This window comes from Nomascus leucogenys, chromosome 12, assembly GCF_006542625.1.
Source record: "Nomascus leucogenys isolate Asia chromosome 12, Asia_NLE_v1, whole genome shotgun sequence".
Taxonomy (NCBI): Eukaryota; Metazoa; Chordata; class Mammalia; order Primates; family Hylobatidae; genus Nomascus; species Nomascus leucogenys.
Genome location: NC_044392.1, coordinates 39,994,482 through 40,014,406, shown reverse-complemented (window position 1 = coordinate 40,014,406; position 19,925 = coordinate 39,994,482).

Here is a 19,925-nt window from a genome sequence, read left to right as displayed (position 1 = left end):
TATTTTGTTATTGTGGCTTTAAGCACTTTTTGGTTTGAAAATACACGCGTGATCTGTATATGTTCTTGTTGCAAATAAGTGAAACAATTCGGAAGTAAATAAAATAAAAGTAAAAGTGAGATTTAATGACTCCTTCCCCCAATTTCACTCCCTTCCTCAGAGGTAACCCCTTAGAAGCTTGTAGTATATCTTTCCAGAACTTTCCCCATACACTTATATTCATACAAGCACACATCCACCTATATATATATATTTATATTTTGTTCATTTTTGTTGTTATTATTAGCATATTACATAATGCATATTATTCTGCAACTTGCTTTTTTATAATGATTCCACATATACATAAACACCATGTTGTTTCACCATGTTGGCCAGCTGGTCTCGAACAACTGCAAACTCCACTCAACATTTTTCACATTTCACATTAAATGGGAGGAGAAATAATTTAAAAAATGTATTTGAGGGTGTGTGGAAAGGAAGAAATGGTATTACTTTGACTTTCTTTTATTCTTAAAAGATTTGGGTCATTTTGGCCACAAAAACAGGAACTTTCTCCTGTATGGGCAGTTGCCTACTACACAGCCATTTCTTCCCTTCTTCTTTGCTAACGGAACTCGATTTTGTTTAGCAATATTGTGGTCATGAGCTGTAGAGAAGCCTAGACCTTTTCCACCCTCAGTGTGTGAACTTTCGGTTAGTCTAAACCAGTGGTTCTCAAATTTGAGCACATCAGAGCCATTTGGAGGGCTTGTTAAAAATACAACTTGGTGAGCTCTACTCTACTCTCAGAGTTTCTGATTCCGGTGGGGCTTGACAATGTGCATTTCTAACAAGTTTCCAGGTAATGCTGATCTTGGTACAAGGACCACACTGCGAACTGCTGCTCTGAGCCAATTATGGTGTTCTATTGTCTTGCCATGCTTAGGACTAAGCATATGATACAGTTCTGGACAATTAATCCTCAGGGACAATCTGCTAGAGGGATTCTGGGACACAGGAAGTAACCAGTTCTTTCTCAGTCTTTGGACATGGTGATGCTTAAAGATGTGATGCTGGGAGGTACTATGGCAGCCATCTTGCTTCCAGAGAAGACTGGCTGACATGCTGAGAGTACTAAAGCAAAGAGAGGGAAGAATCTGGGTTACTGACGACATTATTGTAGATTAAACAGCTCTGGAGCTGCCCTAACTTCAAGAAACTTAATATGTGAGATAGTAAAACATTTATTGTTATTTAAGCCATTTGAGCAGAATTTTCTGTACTTGCTGCAGAAAGCCACCTAACTGATTCATTCATACACCTCTCTCTCAGTGCTCAGGGAGACTCCGGCTGATGTAGTAGCAGAGCAATTTACTTGAAGCAAGATTTTGGATATTTTAGGTTGTTTCTAATTTTCATTATCATTCAACAGCTCTGCAAAGAGTAACAGTACTTTTGTATATTTTGGGATATTTCCAAAGATCATTTTCCCAGAAGCAAAATTACAATGTCATAGGTACATAAATTTCTAAGGTTTTGATAGTTTTTCCAAATCTCTTTCCAAAACAATTGTTTTAATTTCTACCCTATTCAGAAATATATGCAAGTTCATTTAATCACGTTCTTTTTTCTTAATTGTGGGCAATTTCATAGATGAGAAATGGGGTCTCATCATTTTTATTTGCATTTATTTGATTACTAGTGTGGAATCAACATTTACCATGTGTCTGTCAACCAGTTGCATTTCCTCTTTCATATTACTATTAGATGGAAAGCACTTAGCACCATGTCTGGCCCGCTTGGATATTTATTTTTTGTTTAACTAAATGTTTTTGGGTTTCTCTATTGATATCCCTGCCTTTGCCTATTTATCAAAACTCTATGTTCTTCTCACTAATTTCTTATATAACAAAAATACCCCTTTGCAGGGAGACATGAATTTTTACACATTTTTTTTCCATTTTTCAGCTAGTAGTTTGTTTTTGGTTGGTTTTAGTTTTGTATCATTCCGAAATTTAAGTTTTATGAAGGTCTTTTCTTTCTTTCTTTTTTTTTTTTGAGACAGAGTCTTACTCTGTTGCCCAGGCTGGAGTGCAGTGGCATGATCTCCGCTCACTGCAACCTTTGCCTCGCCTCCCGGGTTCAAGTGAGAATGTTTGGCTAATTTTTGTATTTTCAGTAGGGATGGGGTTTCACCATTTTGGCCAGCTGGTCTCGAACTTCTGACCTCATGCGATCCACCTGCCTCAGCCTCCCAAAGTGCTAGGATTACAGGCATGAGCCACCACGCCTGATCTCTTTTCTTTCGTTCTTTTTTTTTTTTTCTCTATTTTTTCCTAAGCTTAGAAATCTTTCTTCCTTCAGAGAATTTACTCAACATTCAATTCTATTATCCTCTGGCGTGTCCATAGCATGATTCTTGTGGTTCACTCTATGATCCTTATGAAACAGATTTGCTTGTATTCTGAGAGGAGCTGTCTGCTTAACAACTTGCCTGGCTCCAGGTGCTTACTAATGCCTTTTAGCTCCCTGCTTTTTGACTCTCTTTACAACTCTCCTTAGAACCCAACAAAAAGAGATATAAAATAAGTGACATAAAAATGTGAAGTGCTTAAACCGTTTATTTCACATTGCTGACTTTTTTCCATGTATCTTTCCTTTCTAATTAGTACTTAAAATCAAGGCTGAAGCACCTTAAAGATAGAAATGGCTAAATATTCTTGAACCTTTCAATCGTAGGATGCCAGAACAGGCCTCTAGAGTAGATAATATCTATACTGAGATCAAAGAGTCTCCCCTAGAGCAGAGTTTGTTGTATTCTGAGTATGAGGAGAGTAGGACAGTGTGATAAAGCTGCAGTGGAGTAAATGGGTCTTGGTACCACAGTGCTTTACAGAACACATTAAGGAGTTTGGGTTTTGTCCTGAGGGTGTGGGGAGCCACTGAATTATCTGAAACAGGAAAGTGACATAATATAATTTGTACTTTAACAAAATTACTCTGGTTGCTGCTTGTAAATAGGCTGGAGGAGTAAGACTGGGAGCAGAAAGATAAGTTGATCTCTTGCAGTAGTCATGGTGGCAGATGAAGATAGCCTCAGGCGAAGGTAATGGTGGTGGGGTTGAGATATTTAGCAAGAAGAACCAGCACAATTGGATGTGGGTTATGAAAGAGAATGTGGGAATCACAATGACATCTAGATTCCTGGCTTAGGAGGTGCCATTCCCTGAGGTGGGGAATATGATGGAAAGAAGCTTAGCTGGAAGGGGCTGGGGAAAGATGGTAAGTTCAGGTTTAGATATTCTGAGTTTGAGGTGCCTGTGGACATAGCAGGGGAGTGGCCAATATCAGCTGGGTAACTGGAAGGAGAAATCTGGGCTAGAGCTAGAGACACAGACGAGCCGAATTGTGCTTTCAGAAAATTAACTGGAAGCCAAAGAGATGACTCCTTATTTGCTGATACCTTGCAGCAGGTCTATTTCCAGTGACAAGGAGGCAAGTTTGAATTGGTTAGAGCCTCATTCACAGTTCTTCAAATGTTCTTGTCAAGTATTTACTTGCTACTAAGGAGGACAGCCTCAACCTTCCTCAGGACCATTTTCCAGCATCCTTCAGCATGTTTGGCTTAGGACCAAGTTCCCACCCTCCTGAATCTTTACCCTTGCTGGAGACACATGCACTTGATATAGTCAAAGGGCAAAACAGGCCTGACGGGGAGGTTCCAAGCCATTTGAGTTGCAGACCCTGGGTGTTAGAATCTAACTCCTCGTTTTCTACTACAACTTCAAATGTCATCCTCCTCACTAAGGGTCTAAATCCAGAGTGCGGATGAATGAAACAAGCCTTTCTTTCTGAGTACCACTGTCTGAAGTTATGCAGAGGTCAAGAGACATTCAATCAGAAGAGCAGACCAAGTGGCTTAAGGTAAGTGCAGCCCCGGGTTCTCCTTGCTCTGGACTCTTTTTTTTTTGAATTGAAGTCTCGCTCTTGTCACCCAGGCTGGAGTGCAGTAGCGCGATTTCGGCTCACTGCAACCCCCGCCTCCCGGGTTCAAGCAATTCTCCTGCCTCAGCATCCTGAGTAGCTGGGACTACAGGCACCCACCACCATGCCCGTCTAATTTTTGTACTTTTAGTAGGGACAGGGTTTTGCCATGTTGGCCAGGCTGGTCTCGAACTCCGGACTTCAGGTGATCCCCCCCGCCCCACCGCCTCGGCCTCCTAAAGTGCTAGCATTACAGGTGTGAGCCACTGTGCCCGGCCTGCTCTGGACTCTTAATCTCACTCCGCTAGACTGTTAGCTGGCTATTTCTTGCGTTAAACCACTCAGATCTCTCTTTACTTTCCTTGAAAACTGGGTTCCTTTGTCCTGCAGAAGAGATGTACACTGTCCACTTTTGTTTCAACAGAGGGCAGTAGAGAACAGCAAACAGTTTACATTTCTAAGCCCAGAAGAAACAAAACAAATCCATTTACAACATTCTCCCCAGGTCAAGGTACCCAAAATATGGCACACTGTGCTTCGTGTGTTCATAAATGGGGCATGTCTTTGTGAAGGTAGGGCAGATCCCGGAGAGTCAGCGACTCGTAGACGACCCTTCCTCTTGTGAACAACAGTTTAGCTATGTGTAACTCATGGAAGGCTTTATGGAGAAGGAGTTTGATCTTGAAGGATAAGTATGAGTTGGCAAGATAGCTTTGTTCACAGAAAGCAGCATGGGCTCAAACATGGCAACAGCATGGCAAGCTTGGGGAAGTTCAGAATAGGATTGGGCAGAATCTGACAAGACCGCAATATACCTCAAGACCCTAGGTGTTGGAATCTTCAGGATGGCACATAGCATCCTGTGTCGTGGGGCAGCTGTGATATTTAGATACACTCTCAGATGCCATGTGCCATCCCAAAGTGTTCGAATGTCACTTTGAAGGGTTTAACATCATCCTGAAAGCAATGTAAAATCATTGAAGAATTTTGAGCAGGGTGGTGATCTAACCTATTAGGCAATTTGAGATTTTCTTGTTTGTTTTTAATTGAGGTATATCATGGTCTTGTTAATCTTTTAAACTTTAGCCAACAAGGTGGGTATGTAGTGATATTGTGTTTTTAATGTGTGTTTCCCTGATAAGTAGTGACGACTTATTATCTTTTTATGTGCTTATTTGGTCATTTGGATATCCTTTTTTGTGATGTTTCTGTTTAAGTCTTTTGCACACTTACGAATTAGCTTATCTTATTCTCATTGATTTTTAATAGTTTTTTAATGTATTTTAAATATCTCTTTTGTCAAATATACCTATTACAAACATTTCTCCTACTCTGTGGCTTTCCTACTAACCTTTTAATGATGTCTTAACTTTTACTTTTTTCTTTTTTTTTTTTTGAGGCAGAGTCTTGCTTTGTCACCCAGGCTGGAGTGCAGTGGCGCAAGCTTGGCTCATTGTAACCTCTATGTCCCAGGTTCAAGTGATTCTCATGGCTCAGCCTCCAGAGTAGATGGGACTACAGGCACGCACCAGCATGCCTCACTAATTTTTTTATTTTTATTTAATAGAGATGGAATTTCATCATGTTGGTCAGGCTGGAAAATTTTTTTAATATATTTCAATAATGATTATACCAAAATATATTTTGTATTATTTGAGAAAATCTGTAATGTATATTTGGGAGATTAAGAAATACAATTATGAAGGTCACTGAAGCATGACTCTTCTAAAACAAGTTAATAATACATTCTACAGAAAACCTTTTAGACATTACAATCTCTAACCTATAAAATGGAACTCTAAATACCTTTTTACCATCTCAGTAGTAATTTCTGCCACATCACTTTCAGAAGGCTCATAAGCCAACTCACATACAACCGTAATATTAATGAGGAAAGCAGTTAGCGTCAAAGGAAGAGGATTGAAAGTAGAAGTGTTATGAAACTCCTCTTTTACTTTTTTGCATGCTATCAAAATCACTGCCAATAATATGAACGTCAGGTCAATTTCCATAGGTAAATCAGTTATCTTTTACCTCTTTAAAAAAAAGTTTTGCAGAAGAGGGCTGAAAATTTCTTGAGCCATTTCAGCACAAAGAATGAAAGTTCAGTTCTCACCATGATACAACTCTACCCTGCTGTCATCTTCATTGTGATGGTGGCAGAAGTTTAGCAGGGTGCAAGTGACCACTAAATGACATCTTTTCATGAAAAAACAATTGAAAAATCTTTTTGAAAACCCTATGAAAGATGAATTGGAATGGAGCAAGACTGAGGCAGGATGACTAGTTAAGGGCTTGTTTCAGCCCTTCTGCCATTAGAGGACACACAGAAGCTACCATCTAAGAAGCAGAGAGCAACCTCTCACCAGAGAGTCTGCTGGCACCTTGATCTTGCACTTCCCAGCTTCTAGAGCTATAAGAAATAAACTTCTGTTGTTTATAACCAGGAGGCAGTTGTACTATTATTATTACTATTTTATGGTTGAGAAAACCAAGGCATGGGGAAATTAAATGACTTGCTTGAAGGTTTTCTACTGCTAGTAATTGGCAAGAGGAAAAGAAATGTGCAAGAACTTTATTGATTGGATGGGAATGGTAAATATATTAATTTGAAGGATTTTGTCTTAGTAGATCTTAGAGAAAGAAGAGTAAATTTGGGAGAAGTTTTAGAAAAAAAAAATGTGTGTGTGTTTTATTTTTTGGACAGAGTCTCTCTCTGTTGCCCAGGCTGGAGTGCAGTGGCATGATCTTGGTTCACTGCACCCTCCATCTGTCATGTTCAAGTGATTCTCCTGCTTCAGCCTCCTGAGTTGCTGGGACTACATGCCACCATGCCTGGCTAATTTTTGTATTTTTAGTAGAGATGGGGTTTTGCCAAGTTGGCCAGGCTGGTCTCAAACTCCTGACATCCTTGGCCTCCCATAGTTCTGGGATTACAGGTATGAGCCACTGTGCCCAGCCAAAAAAAATGTTTTGAAGTGGAAATGCCTAATAGGTAGCTATCATTATATTATATATATAATATATGATAAATATATTAATATATATATTTTTCTAGAGTTAAGTAGAAAAGTGTTGGCCAGAGATAAAGACTGAGGAGTCATCAGCATATAGGGAGTGAAGCAAGGCTCTCATTCTCAGCACTATTGACACATGGGGCCAGATAATTCTTTGTTGTGGGGGGCTATGCTCTCCACTGGAGGACATTTAGCAGCTTTCTTGGCCTCCACTCAATAGATGCCAGGACCAGCCCTCTCCAGTTGTAATAGCCAAAAGTGTCTCCAAACATTGGCAAATGTCCCCTGGGAGTGGGGGGCAAAATCAACTCTGTTGAGAACCACTGGTATAGAAGAAGCCAAGAATGTAGATAAAATCATTTAGAAGTAGTGAGACATATACAGGATCATGTTTCTTAGCTCTTTAAAGTTCATTTGCAACCTTTTTGAACATAAACATACTTTCTTTAATTTTATCTTAATTTTCATATCTAGTTTGTCAAGTTTACAACTATTAAATTGTATTATAATGCTAAAAAGTCTTTTAAAATTACACCTCTACCTCTCCTTCCCCCTCCAATTCTGATGCACCCCTTGAGGGAGTCTCTTCTCACTTAGAAAATTATTGATAGAGAATTATGTAGAGGACAGAAAGCTGAGCAAACACCAATATTTAATGGACAGGTGAAGACAGAGGGGTGTTCAGGGAGAGTAACAGGAGTCATCAGAGGGACACCAGGAGGGGAACCCTGGTAAGTCGTGATGAAACAGGTGGTGAATGACTTCAGAGTATTTTGGCCTTGCAAACTGCAAGGGTACATCCTAAAAGAACTGCATACTGCCCCTGGGGTTCATAAATCACTTCTTAGAGAAGTGAGAGAATTCTGAGTTCTCCCTGGGCTTAGAGTAAAAAAGGCATTTCCAGTGATAGGGCCCAGTGCAACATTCAGGACAACTCAGGGAAGAAAACTTTGAGATTCAGAAAGAAAAATGACTTCTTCTGTCAAGGAAGAAATAAGGAAGACTGCAGATGAGGAGATGGCCTAAGTTTTGGTCTTGAAGGGAAGATCAGAAAACAAGGTCTGGGTTCCCATTTATTTTGGAAGCAAAGTATTATTGTGCATTAGAAACTAGGCTTGGCACTCTTCTTTTGCTTATCTTCATATCTTAGAAAACCTTTCTTTTAAAATCTTCCAGCCAGTTTAGTTGACCAAGAGAAAGATTTAGATATTTTGACATTTCCGCCAATTTAACTTCTGATTATCTCCTTTGTGGCTGGCTAGAGTGGTGGCGCTGGCATCCCAGCTCTCCAATCAAAATTTTTAAAATAAAGATCTGGCCGAGTGCAGTGGCTCACACCTGTAATCCCAGCACTTTGGGAGGCCAAGGGGGGTGGATCCCCTGAGGTCAGGAGTTTGAGACCAGTCTGACAACATGGAGAAACCCCATCTCTACTAAAAATACAAAATTAGCCAGGTGTGATGGTGCATGCCTGTAATCCCAGCTAATTGGGAGGGTAAAGCAGAAGAATTACTTGAACCCAGGAGGCAGAGGTTGTGGTGAGCTGAGATTGCACCATTCCAGCCTGGGCAACAAGAGCGAAACTCCATCTCAAAAAATGAAATAAAATAAAATAAAGATCTATGGGCATTTTAATAATGCTCTATTTATCTGTGATTTTCAGCAGTTTAAATATGATATATTTAGGAGTGTGTGTGTGTGTGTGTGTGTGTGTATTTTAGTCTGCCTATGCTTCTCTGTCCTTCTTGGATCTGTGGTTTGATAACTTCCATTATTTTTGAAAAATTGTTGGCCATGTTCTCTTTAAATGTTTCTTCTCTCTCGTTCTTTCTCTCTTCTCTGGGATTTCAATTACATGTATGTTAGGCCAGTTTATATTGTCCCACAGTTCTTGGGTGTTCTGTTCTATTTTCTGTTTTTTACTCCTTGAATTTCAGTTTGGATAATGTCTATGAACCCATTTTCAAAGTACTGATTTTTTTTCTCAGCTGTATGGCATCTACTGATGACCCTGTCAAATACATTCTTCTTCTCTTTTACTCTGTTTCAAAATTTTCTAACATTTCCATTTGACTCTTCCTATAGTTTCTATCTTTCTGCTGAAATTCCCCATCTGTTTATGTATGTTGTCTACGTTTTCCACTAGAGCCTTTAACATGTTAAATATGGTTACAATTAATGGTTTGATTTTAAAATTCCCTATTTGATAGTACCAACATCTGAATCATCTTTGAGGCAGTTTCTATTGCTTGCATTGTCTGTTGACAGGATTTTTAAACCTTGCTTTTCTGTGTTGGCTCATTGTTTGTATTGAATTCTGGACATTATGTGTAGGACAGTAGGGATTGAGGTAAATTGCATTTATGGTTGGAAATGAGCACCCCTTTTATTCTGGTAAGCTCTTAGTGTGGGCCAATCTAGTCAAGATTTGAGATGGGTTCGGGTTTTATTGTTGCCACAGTTACCTTCAAATTCTTCTAGTGTTATCTTGTGCTTCGGTGGGGGCAGCATTTCAGTAGACTGAGACACTGGTATTACTGGATGGTATTTTCTCAATTTTCCTGCACTACCCCAACTTTAGGCCTTTCTAAAGTATGTGCCTGCACCTCAGAGATTCTCTCTTCAGTGGCAGAGTACTTTTGCTCCTTATTCAGTACTTGCTAGCCTGGGAGGTAGGGCAGAGATTTATCCGTTGTGAAGTTGCCTTTGCAGAATATATATATAAATAAGGAGAGAAATCTGGCTGGGCACAGTGGCTCATGTTTGTAATCCCAGCACTTTGGGAAGCTGAGGCGGGTGGATCACTTGAGGTCAGGAGTTTGAGACCAGCCTGGCCAAGATGGTGAAATCCAGTCTCTACTAAAAATACAAAATTAGCTGGGCGTGGTGGCAGGCACCTGTAATCCCAGTTACTTGGGAGGCTGAGGCAGGCGGAGAATTGCTTGAACCAGGGAGGCAGAGCTTGCAGTGAGCCAAGATCTCACCACTGCACTCCAGCCTGGGTGACAGAGCAAGAGTCCATCTCAATAAATAAATAAATAAATAAATAAATAAATATAAAAAATAAATGAATAAAGAGAGAAATCTAACATGACTGACTCCATCCTGCTTCTAACCCACAGGCTAATTTTTTTTTTTTTCTTATTCTAGCATGGAGGTCAAAATAGCTATGAGAGAAATTTATAGTTAAACTTTGAGGCAAGGGAAACTGAACTCCCTCCTTGTTCAAGATCAAAACTGCATTTATAAGGCAAGGTTAAAACATGGTAGGGACTTTAACTTCGCTGAAGAATAGACTCAGTTAAACAATGACCTGCCATTGCTTAGTGTTTCTTCCTCACTTCCTTGCTTTCCATGTGTCCTTACAGTAGCATGTTGCTTACTGCACCAGAGTCACGTAACCGGGAGTTGCAAAATTTATAGCTTCCCCAACTACTCCTATAGATAACATCACTATTGTGAACCCTGAAGAACGAGTCTTCGAGGAATTTTTCAGATTCAACATTTCAGTAGACCAAGAGACGCCACTAGGTCCTGAGATCCACCCACTCCCGGGAACTGACTTGGCTGCGTGAAGACGGCTTTAGACGCCCCAGTAATTTCATCCCCAGCCAATCAATTGTTCTAGTTTCCAAACCTCCTGCCCACCAAAGTACCCTTGAAAAACCCTAGTCTCTGAATTGTCAGGGAGACGTGTTTGAGAAATTGCTCCTTGCTCTCTTCACATGGCTGGCCCTGTGATTATTAAACTCTTTCTTTGCTGCAATAGCCACTGTTCTTATTGATTTTTTCAGGGCAGTGGCTAAGAAGAACGTGTGGGGCTTGGCAGCTGTTCTAGTCCCGCCTCAGTCTTAGTCGGGCCTTCTGTCCCTGGATCTTGAGGATAGGGCTTTTTCAGTGATCCTAGATCTCACTCAATGGTAGAAGACCTGTAATCATCTAGGCTTGGGATGGTTTCCAGCCCCTTCCCCAATGGTAGAGAGTTGTTGTTTTTTTTTTTTTCTGTTCCTTTCCTCCAGGTGTAATGGGCTCTTTTCCTGTGCCCTGGGCCCTTCTTCTAGTGATTTAAGACATTTGTTCCTTAGAAAAAAGATTCAGGTGGGCTTCATGACTTTCCCAGAATGATGGCTGCTCCATTACCTAGGTATGTATTCCCTGGCCACAAGCTTTTCATGAGCTCTAGTGGAGTCCCATGAAGATGCTTCAAATGGATAGGAATGGCCCTTGTATCATGAGCTCTCAGTTCTTGGTCACATCTGGCTTTCAGCGATTTATTAAAAATTTTAGCTGAATTCTTCTAACCCATTTGAATGGTAGCCCTGCCTTCCTTCCACGCTGTCTTACAGGTGAGCCTGTGCTCATATCCTAGTCCTCTTTAGAAACATCTGTCTTTTCTCATTTATGCAGCCAAAAAACACATGAAGAAATGCTCATCATCACTGGCCATCAGAGAAATGCAAATCAAAACCACAGTGAGATACCATCTCACACCAGTTAGAATGGCCATCATTAAAAAAACAGGAAACAACAGGTGCTGGAGAGGATGTGGAGAAATAGGAACACTTTTACACTGTTGGTGGGACTGTAAACTAGTTCAACCATTGTGGAAGTCAGTGTGGCGATTCCTCAGGGATCTAGAACTAGAAATACCATTTGACCCAGCCATCCCATTACTGGGTATATACCCAAAGGACTATAAATCATGCTGCTATAAAGACACATGCACACGTATGTTTATTGCGGCACTATTCACAATAGCAAAGACTTGGAACCAACCCAAATGTCCAACAACGATAGACTGGATTAAGAAAATGTGGCACATATACACCATGGAATACTATGCAGCCATAAAAAATGATGAGTTCGTGTCCTTTGTAGGGACATGGATGAAACTGGAAAACATCATTCTCAGTAAACTATTGCAAGGACAAAAAACCAAACACCGCATGTTCTCACTCATAGGTGGGAATTGAACAATGAGAACTCATGGACACAGGAAGGGGAACATCACATTCCAGGGACTGTTGTGGGGTGGGGGGAGGGGGGAGGGACAGCATTAGGAGATATACCTAATGCTAAATGACGAGTTAATGGGTGCAGGAAATCAACATGGCACATGGATACATATGTAACAAACCTGCACATTGTGCACATGTACCCTAAAACCTAAAGTATAATAATAAAAAAAAAAAAGAAACATCTGTCTTTTCTTAGATTTCAGGGTACTTGGTTGCCTCACTACCTCAGCACTCTGATGGGTTCAAGAAAAGTTATCACTTTGTGTATTATCTGTTTTTTTTTTCCAGCGTTTCTAATTAATACAGGTTTTTTGGGGAGGTTGTTTCTAATTAAAACGTTTTAATGAGGCTGGTTTTCACAGCTGTTTTTATACCACAAATCAAAATGGCCAAGTCCAAAATGAAAAAATCACCAGAATGGCAGGGCATCATGAGTTTAAGCACAGAAATTAGATGAAGTTATCTGTTTCTCACATGACTTGATAATCTAAAAAGCAGAAAGTAAAATGGTATGTTTTAAAAGTTATCATAAAAAGTGTCCTTGAGGTCGGCCCTGACTCTGTCCTGAAGGCCATGCAGGCAGGAGTTGTGCTAAGTAGGTAGGCTCTGCTATTGGCTCTTCACACCTCTGGTTAGTTTACAACCTCTCCTCGTTCAAAGTTTGCACCAAAGCCTGATACTGGCTTTTGTTTTCCTTGAGGCTATGCTGTTTCTCATATAAACATGATTTCCATTTTATGACTGTCCTAACCCTTCATGGTGCAAGCCTGTTTCTCTGAGCTACTACATTCTTCATACATTTATGTTATAACTTCTTAATATTCAGAAGTACCTTAATATTCAGAACTACCCTCCAAAATGGAGGGCTCTTTTCTGACCATGTTCTCAGCTGTTGGACAGGGGACAGGGACTGATCATGCTGGGTGGTTTGAAAAGCCTATGGGAGGCCAAGTAAGGGAGACCTACTGCCAGGACTATCACTCCAAGCTCAATTCCTGGGGCTTCCACCCTCACATTCTAGAGGAAAGCATATTGCCACTCATCCAAGTTGTGTGCTGTGATTACTAGTGAAATCTGATCAGCTCTGGGGGCCCTTGGCTCTTGGCTGTCAATGGAGGATGATACTGGGCTATAGGAGGAAGAGGTAAGGAAGAGAGAGTATGCAGATATGTCTGAAATCACAATCTTTCTGATTAGATATTTTGGCTCTATAATCAATTATTTCTTCTAACACTCACACTTTTCCTCAATTTTTATTTATTTATTTATTTATTTTGAGACTGAGTCACTTACTCTGTCGCCCAGGCGGGAGCGCAGTGGCGTGATCTCGGCTCACTACAACCTCCGCCTCCCGGGTTCAAGCAATTCTCCTGTCTCAGCCTTCCAAATAGTTGGGATTACAGGCATGTGCCACAACGCCTGGCTAATTTTTTGTATTTTTAGTAGAGATGGGGTTTCACCATGTTGGCCAGGCTGGTCTCATTGGCCTGACCTGAGGTGATCCACCTGCCTCGGCCTCCCAAAGTGCTGGGATTACAGGCATCAGGCATTGTGCCCAGCCTCAATTTTTAATTCTACTACTTTCTGCTCTAATTCAGGTGAAGCACAGGATAGGTTTGTATTGTTTTTATATCTGTCTCCTGCATGTATCCTGTCTTTCCCATTGTAATGAGGATTCCTCAGGACAGAGACCACTGTTCTTCTCATTTCTTCATTTTTTCCTCCCATCCATCCCCACCCCATCTTTCTTACCTAGCAGAGTCAACACTGGGTTAGAGCACTGGATATGGATTGAGTAAATCAGTCACTAGTTGATCCCCATGAGTTATTGCTTTCCTGCTCAGAATTTACTATTGCCACTCTTGGTATCATTTCCCTCCGGTGATTCCTGAAGACCTCGTTTTACTTCTGTAATTCTGCCAGGGACCAAGTTAACTGCAGCCTGCCCTTCTGCTCCAGTCACAGTAAACTCTTCTCCTAGGGCCTCTACTGAGACTGGAGGCCACAGGAAAGAACAGGTGCTGAGCAGGAACTTCCACTGTCCTCTTGTACAAAATACTTTTCCCAGTTTCTAGAACGATAAACCGCGACCCGATTGAAGGGCTTTTCCGTAAGACTACTCAACCAGTGGCAATACTTACCTTCGTATTTGCAACTTTACTGAAATACCTTGGTCAGAGGAGATCTCCTTTTAATTTTTATTATATGTTTATTTAGTAGAGGCAGAGATCTCCTTTATTTACATTCAAATCACTTTTAGGATCTGTCCTGTCTTATCAATCTGCCAATAAATGCACAAAGAGAAATGGATGATGGGAACTTGATGGTGGCAAGATTTGTTCCTTTTTTCTTTCTTCTTTTTTTTTTTGAGACAGTCTTGCTTTGCTGCCCAGCCTAGAGTGCAGTGGCATGATCTTGGCTCACTGCAACCTCCACCTCCTAGGTTCAAGCAATTCTCCTGCCTCAGCTTCCCAAGTAGCTGCGATTACAGGTGTGCGACACCACAGCTGGCTAATTTTTACATTTTTAGCAGAGATGGGGTTTTACTATGCTGGTCAGGCTGGTCTCGAACTCCTGACTTCAAGTGATCTGGCTGCCTCAGCCTCCCAAAGTGTTGGGATTACAGGCGTGAGCCACCATGCCTGGCTGACAAGATTTGTTTCAAACTGGCCCTGGACCCAGCACCCTCCCTTCTGCTTCTGACTCCTCACACATCAGTCCTTCTGCTTTGGATACCTGAATAATGGACATTTCTGGTTCTCAACCCTTCTGCTTTCTCTCCAGGGGATGGCTTACATCTTCCTTCCTGGCTAGCACCTTTTTAGGGTGGCGCTTACAGTAAGCTATCTCTTTGTCCTCACCCTTCTGTGTGTTGCCCCAGAGATGAGCCTGCCCAGGTGTTACCTAAGATCTCAACTCTTTTCTGTCCCTGACAGGTTGTGGCAAACTGGGCACCCTCATACTGAAAATCATCATTGAAGACAGAGTAGAATCCGGAGCTTCATAGAGGTGGAAAGTTATGATAACTTTCCTTGCCCATCATGAGGGTCATAGCTGACACTCCTATAACAAAAGATGAGTTAGCAAGAGAAAAAGTTTGTCAACATTTTATTTTATTTTATCAAAATTTTACGTGACGCAGGAGCCTTCTGAAATGAAGACCCAAAGACTCAGGGAAGACTCTGTTTTTATGCTTAGGTTCAATGAGGAATGCCTAGCCCTGTAGAAATGTGATTGGATAAAGGGTATAGTCTGATGCTAACAACTGATGGGGAAAACTTAGCAAGGTCTGTGTGTTTAGATTCTTCTTGGCCTGTGTACCATTCCTTCCTCCTGGGTGTGGGGCAGTACTCCTCTGAAATGAGGGTCTTTAATGACTTTTCTCAGTTGCTTTGCATTTGCTTCTTTGTGAAAGATCAGTTGACTATATTCATGTGAGCCTATTTGCAGGCTCTCTATTCTGTTCCATTAATCTATTTGTCTGTTCTTTCACCAATAATTGGATGCTTTTTACAAGTTATTCCTGGTTCTAACCACCATGTTCCTAATGATGATAAGCATTGACTCATTTCCAATTTTACCCAGTGTTGCCAGTTGGGGCACAGAAACAATACCCCAACATATGGCACTTTGGCCTGCTGAGTGCTTTGAACTAAAGGAGATTGGAAGGCCTCAGAAGCAAGGTCTCTCTGACATTCTCTTGCCCTCCTGTCTTTTACCCTTCCTTCTCCCCTGAAGCAAGTCATAGAAACCAAAATCCCTCTTCCCCAAAGCAAGCCATAAAACTTAGAAAGGTTACTCTCTTCCCTCCTCCCTGGCTGAAGTGATCCACCCACTTTAGCCTCCCAAAGTGCTGGGATTATAGGCAGGCGTGAGTCACCACTCTTGGCCGGGTATTTGCATTTCTAACAGGTTGTTAGAGATGATGATGCTTTAACACAAAGACTTGAATTCCCTGAGGAGGTGTGGTTGATGCTTAGACCTGGCTGAGGCCTCTCCAACCAGAGCCTCCATCAGTCAATCATCATTTTTGTTTGTTTTCCTGGTGGTTGCCTTCTCTGCCAGGCTTCCCCCTCCTTTGGAGTTGGCAGCTGATTGTAGTGCCTGCCTGTCTCAGCTTGTGGGGAAGTGGCTATAAGGAGGAAACTGTAGAGAGGATTGATAAAAACAACCACAGGGATTCACTGAGCCTGTGGTCAGGATATTAAGAGGAAGAGAAACAAAATTCAACCAAGCAGAACAAAAAGAAAGGAGTACATTCTGAATCAAGCGGCTGGAATCTGAGAGTTTGTAAACTTGAACCATTTGAGTTTATAGCATTTCTCTGCCTTCCCAAAGTGGGTCTATACACACTAGTCCCAACTGGAAGCAGAGACTAGATTCTTCTAGCCTTTTAATGATAATAATGATAAAGACTAAATTTATATGGCAGTTTCTGTGTTTAGCATTATTTATGGATTTTCTCATTTAATCTTCACAACATTATAAGTTGAGTACTAATGTAATCTCCATTTCACAGATGAGACAACAGAGCTTAAAAAGGATGAATAGGACAGGCGCAGTGGCTCACACCTGTAATCCCAGCACTCTGGGAGGCTGAGGTGGGCAGATCACTTGAGGTCAGGAGTTCAAGGCCAGCCTGGCCAACATGGTGAAACCCCGTTTCTACTAAAAATACAAAATTAGCCGGGCGTGGTGGCGCATGCCTGTAATCCCAGCTACTCGGGAGGCAGAGGCTGGAGAATCGCTTGAACCCAGGAGGTGGAGGTTGCAGTGAGCTGAGATTGTGCCACTGTACTCCATCCTGGGTGACAGAGCAAGACTCTGTCAAAAGAAAAAAAAAGGATAAATAAGATATCCAAGATTGCACAGCTGATAAGAGACAAGATGAGGCTCTTGATCTGGGTCTGTCTCCAAGCATCTTCATTATCGGTTCTCATGATTTTTGAGTTATTCATACTTTTCCCCTTACCAGAATACACATTTTACATAAAATCATCCCTTTCAAAGAATTCTCCTTTCTTTTTTTCCTTAGAGAAAAGTCTTGCTCTGTTGCCCAGGCTAGAGTGCAGTGACATGATCTCAGCTCACTGCGATTTCTGCCTCCCAGGTTCAAGCGATTCTTGTGCCTCAGCCTCCCAATTAGCTGGGACTAAAGGCATGCGCCACCACGCCCAGCAAATTTTTATTTTTTATAGACACAAGGTTTCACCATGTTGGCCAGGCTGCTCTTGAACTCCTGACTTCCAGTGATCCGCCCACCTCGGCCTCCCACAGTGCTGGGATTACAGGTGTGAGCCACTGGGCCCTGCCCAAGAATTTTCCTTTCTGACTGACATATTTCAGTTTTAATAAATAGTGTGCCCCTCTATTTGTAACCATTTTGTTTTAGAAGTATCTCCTTGTATTTTGTGCTTTCCCTTTCCCAGCTGTGATGGGAAAAAGAGACTCATTTCTGTTGTGATTTAGTGTCCTTGGAAATGCCCTACCTGACTCTGTGTCTATCTCCTTTAATAAGTCATCTAAAATATATTGTCTGGTTCTTTTGTCTCAGTAAAATGTCTAGTAGTGGTATTTGGATCCTGAGACAATTCAGGGAAGTAGCATGTGCACTGTGTAGGACTTCCTGATCATTTTTAAATCGTGGCACAGAGAAAACCACACAAGTAAAGTTGTAAACAAATGAGGCTGCTTACAGCCAGGGGCAACTGGCCCTACCTGGCTATTCCTAGGCCTGAGAGCCACTCATTAGTTCTGTGTGCTGGTAACTCATACAAGGCATGTAGGTGGTCCCTGCACACTGTTTGTGAAGCTCCTTGAGTGTTGTAGTAAACCTAAGTCTTTAGCGTCAGGCAGACTTGGTTTCGTATTCTGACTCCACCACTTATTAACCGTGTAGCTTTGGACAAATCATTTTAACTTCTCTGAATCTAAGTTCTTCATGTGCAAATGAGGGTGATAATACTTATCGTCTGGGGTTGTTGAAAATTAGAAATAATGTGAGTTTAGTGCCTCCTCCATAGTAATAATGTGAAAGGAAAATAAAAACTCAGGACTCTAATTCACTGTGCCAAAAGAAAAAAAAAATTAAACTGAAAGCTGAGTCATGCAAGAAACTGACTTTCCATTCGATCCTAAGCAGATAGCTACAGATAAAAGATTAAAAATCTCCGTAGATGGCCAGATGTGGTGGCTCATGCCTGTAATCCCAGAGCTTTGGGAGGCCAAGGTGGGTGGATCACTTGAGGTCAGGAGTTCAAGACCAAGCTGTCCAACATGGCAAAACCTCAGTTCTACTAAAAATACAAAAAAAAAAAAAAAAAAAAAGAAATTAGCAGGGTGGGTGGCAGATGCTTGTAATTCCAGCTACTTGGGAGGAGGAAGCAGGAGGAATCGCTTGAACCCGGGAGGTGGAGGTTGCAGTGAACCAAGGTCGCACCTCTGCACTCCCACCTGGGCGACAGAGCGAGATAAGGAAGGAAGGAAGGAAGGAAGGAAGGAAGGAAAGAAAGAAGGAAAGAGAAAGAAAGAAAGAGAAAGAAAGAAAGAGAAAGAAAGGAAGGAAGGAAGGAAGGAAAGAAGGAAGGGAAAGAAAGAGGGAGAAAACTCCACAGGTTACTTGTTTGTACCTTATCTTACATGAAGTGCCAATTTACCGAGAGCAAGACAATACATAATTGACTATTCCCCTGTCTGCTACTTTTCCCTTACAACATGTGGGTTACCATACTCTTCCTCTTTCCCCTCCGGCCTGCTTTTCCTCTAAATATTGAAACCCTCAAATTCATCTTTGGAGAAAGTCACAGACCACATACTGTTTCTGTGATTCGTGTTTTTTTCTTCCGGGCATGTCCTTAACCTTGGCAAAATAAACTAAATTAATTGCCACCTGTCTCAGATACTCTTGGTTTTACAGTAAGAATTCATATGCTTACACAGTAACTATTAATTTTGGTTTCTTAGTGTGTTACCTATATATTGTATGCCTTTGTTTCTAATGATATTTATAAAGTATTGATGCCAGCTCATTGTTATCTCATCGCCAGTTAAAAAAAAAACTAATTTTTAACCTAAAAATTAGATAAGAGCTGGAGATGGATTTGGAGTTAGAACGGGGGCAGTAGTAAAAGCATGCATCAGAGTGGGTGGGGCTGTTGAAGGTTTCTGAAGACCACAGAATGTGATAACAAGGTTTTATAGTGTCATTTCCTTAAGTATTAAAGTATTACAGCTTGCTTCCTGAGAGGGCATTTGGGAAAGAGTCCCCAGAAAGGGGCCCCAGGAGAGATTCCAGAGAAACTCTTGTTCTGGAGATGTTGAGGGTGAAAAAATGGTAATGAGGATGATGACAGAATGCAAGGAAAGGGAACTAGCATTCACCGGACACCCACGATGTACCAAGCACTTTGCTAACCCTCATATTCTCTTTTACTTTCCAAAAATCTGTAGTACTGTGGTTCTCAGCCAGGGGCAATTCGTCCCCTGGGGAACACTTGCTAATATCTGGGGGCATATTTGTTTTCACAACTGGAGGTGCCACTGGCATCTAACAGGTAGAGCCCAGGAGTGCTGCGGAACATCCTACAATGCTCAGGGAAGGTCCTCACAACAAGAATAATTTGGCCCAAAATGCCCATAGTGCTGAGGCCGAGAAACTGTGCTTAAATGGTAGGCACAATAATCTTCACTTTTACGGATTGGAACCGGACACACTGAAAGCCACCTGGCATTCAAACCGAAACCTAACACAGCTCCAAAGCCCATGCTCTTTCACCATGCCATTGCAGTGAGAACAGGGATAGAAATGAGGGTGGCAAAAATGACCAAGATACAAAACCAGGGCACAGATTGGCGCTCAATAGATACTTATTGGGATATTCATTAAATAGAAGAATGAATAAGAAAAAGAATGAATGAGGGCAGG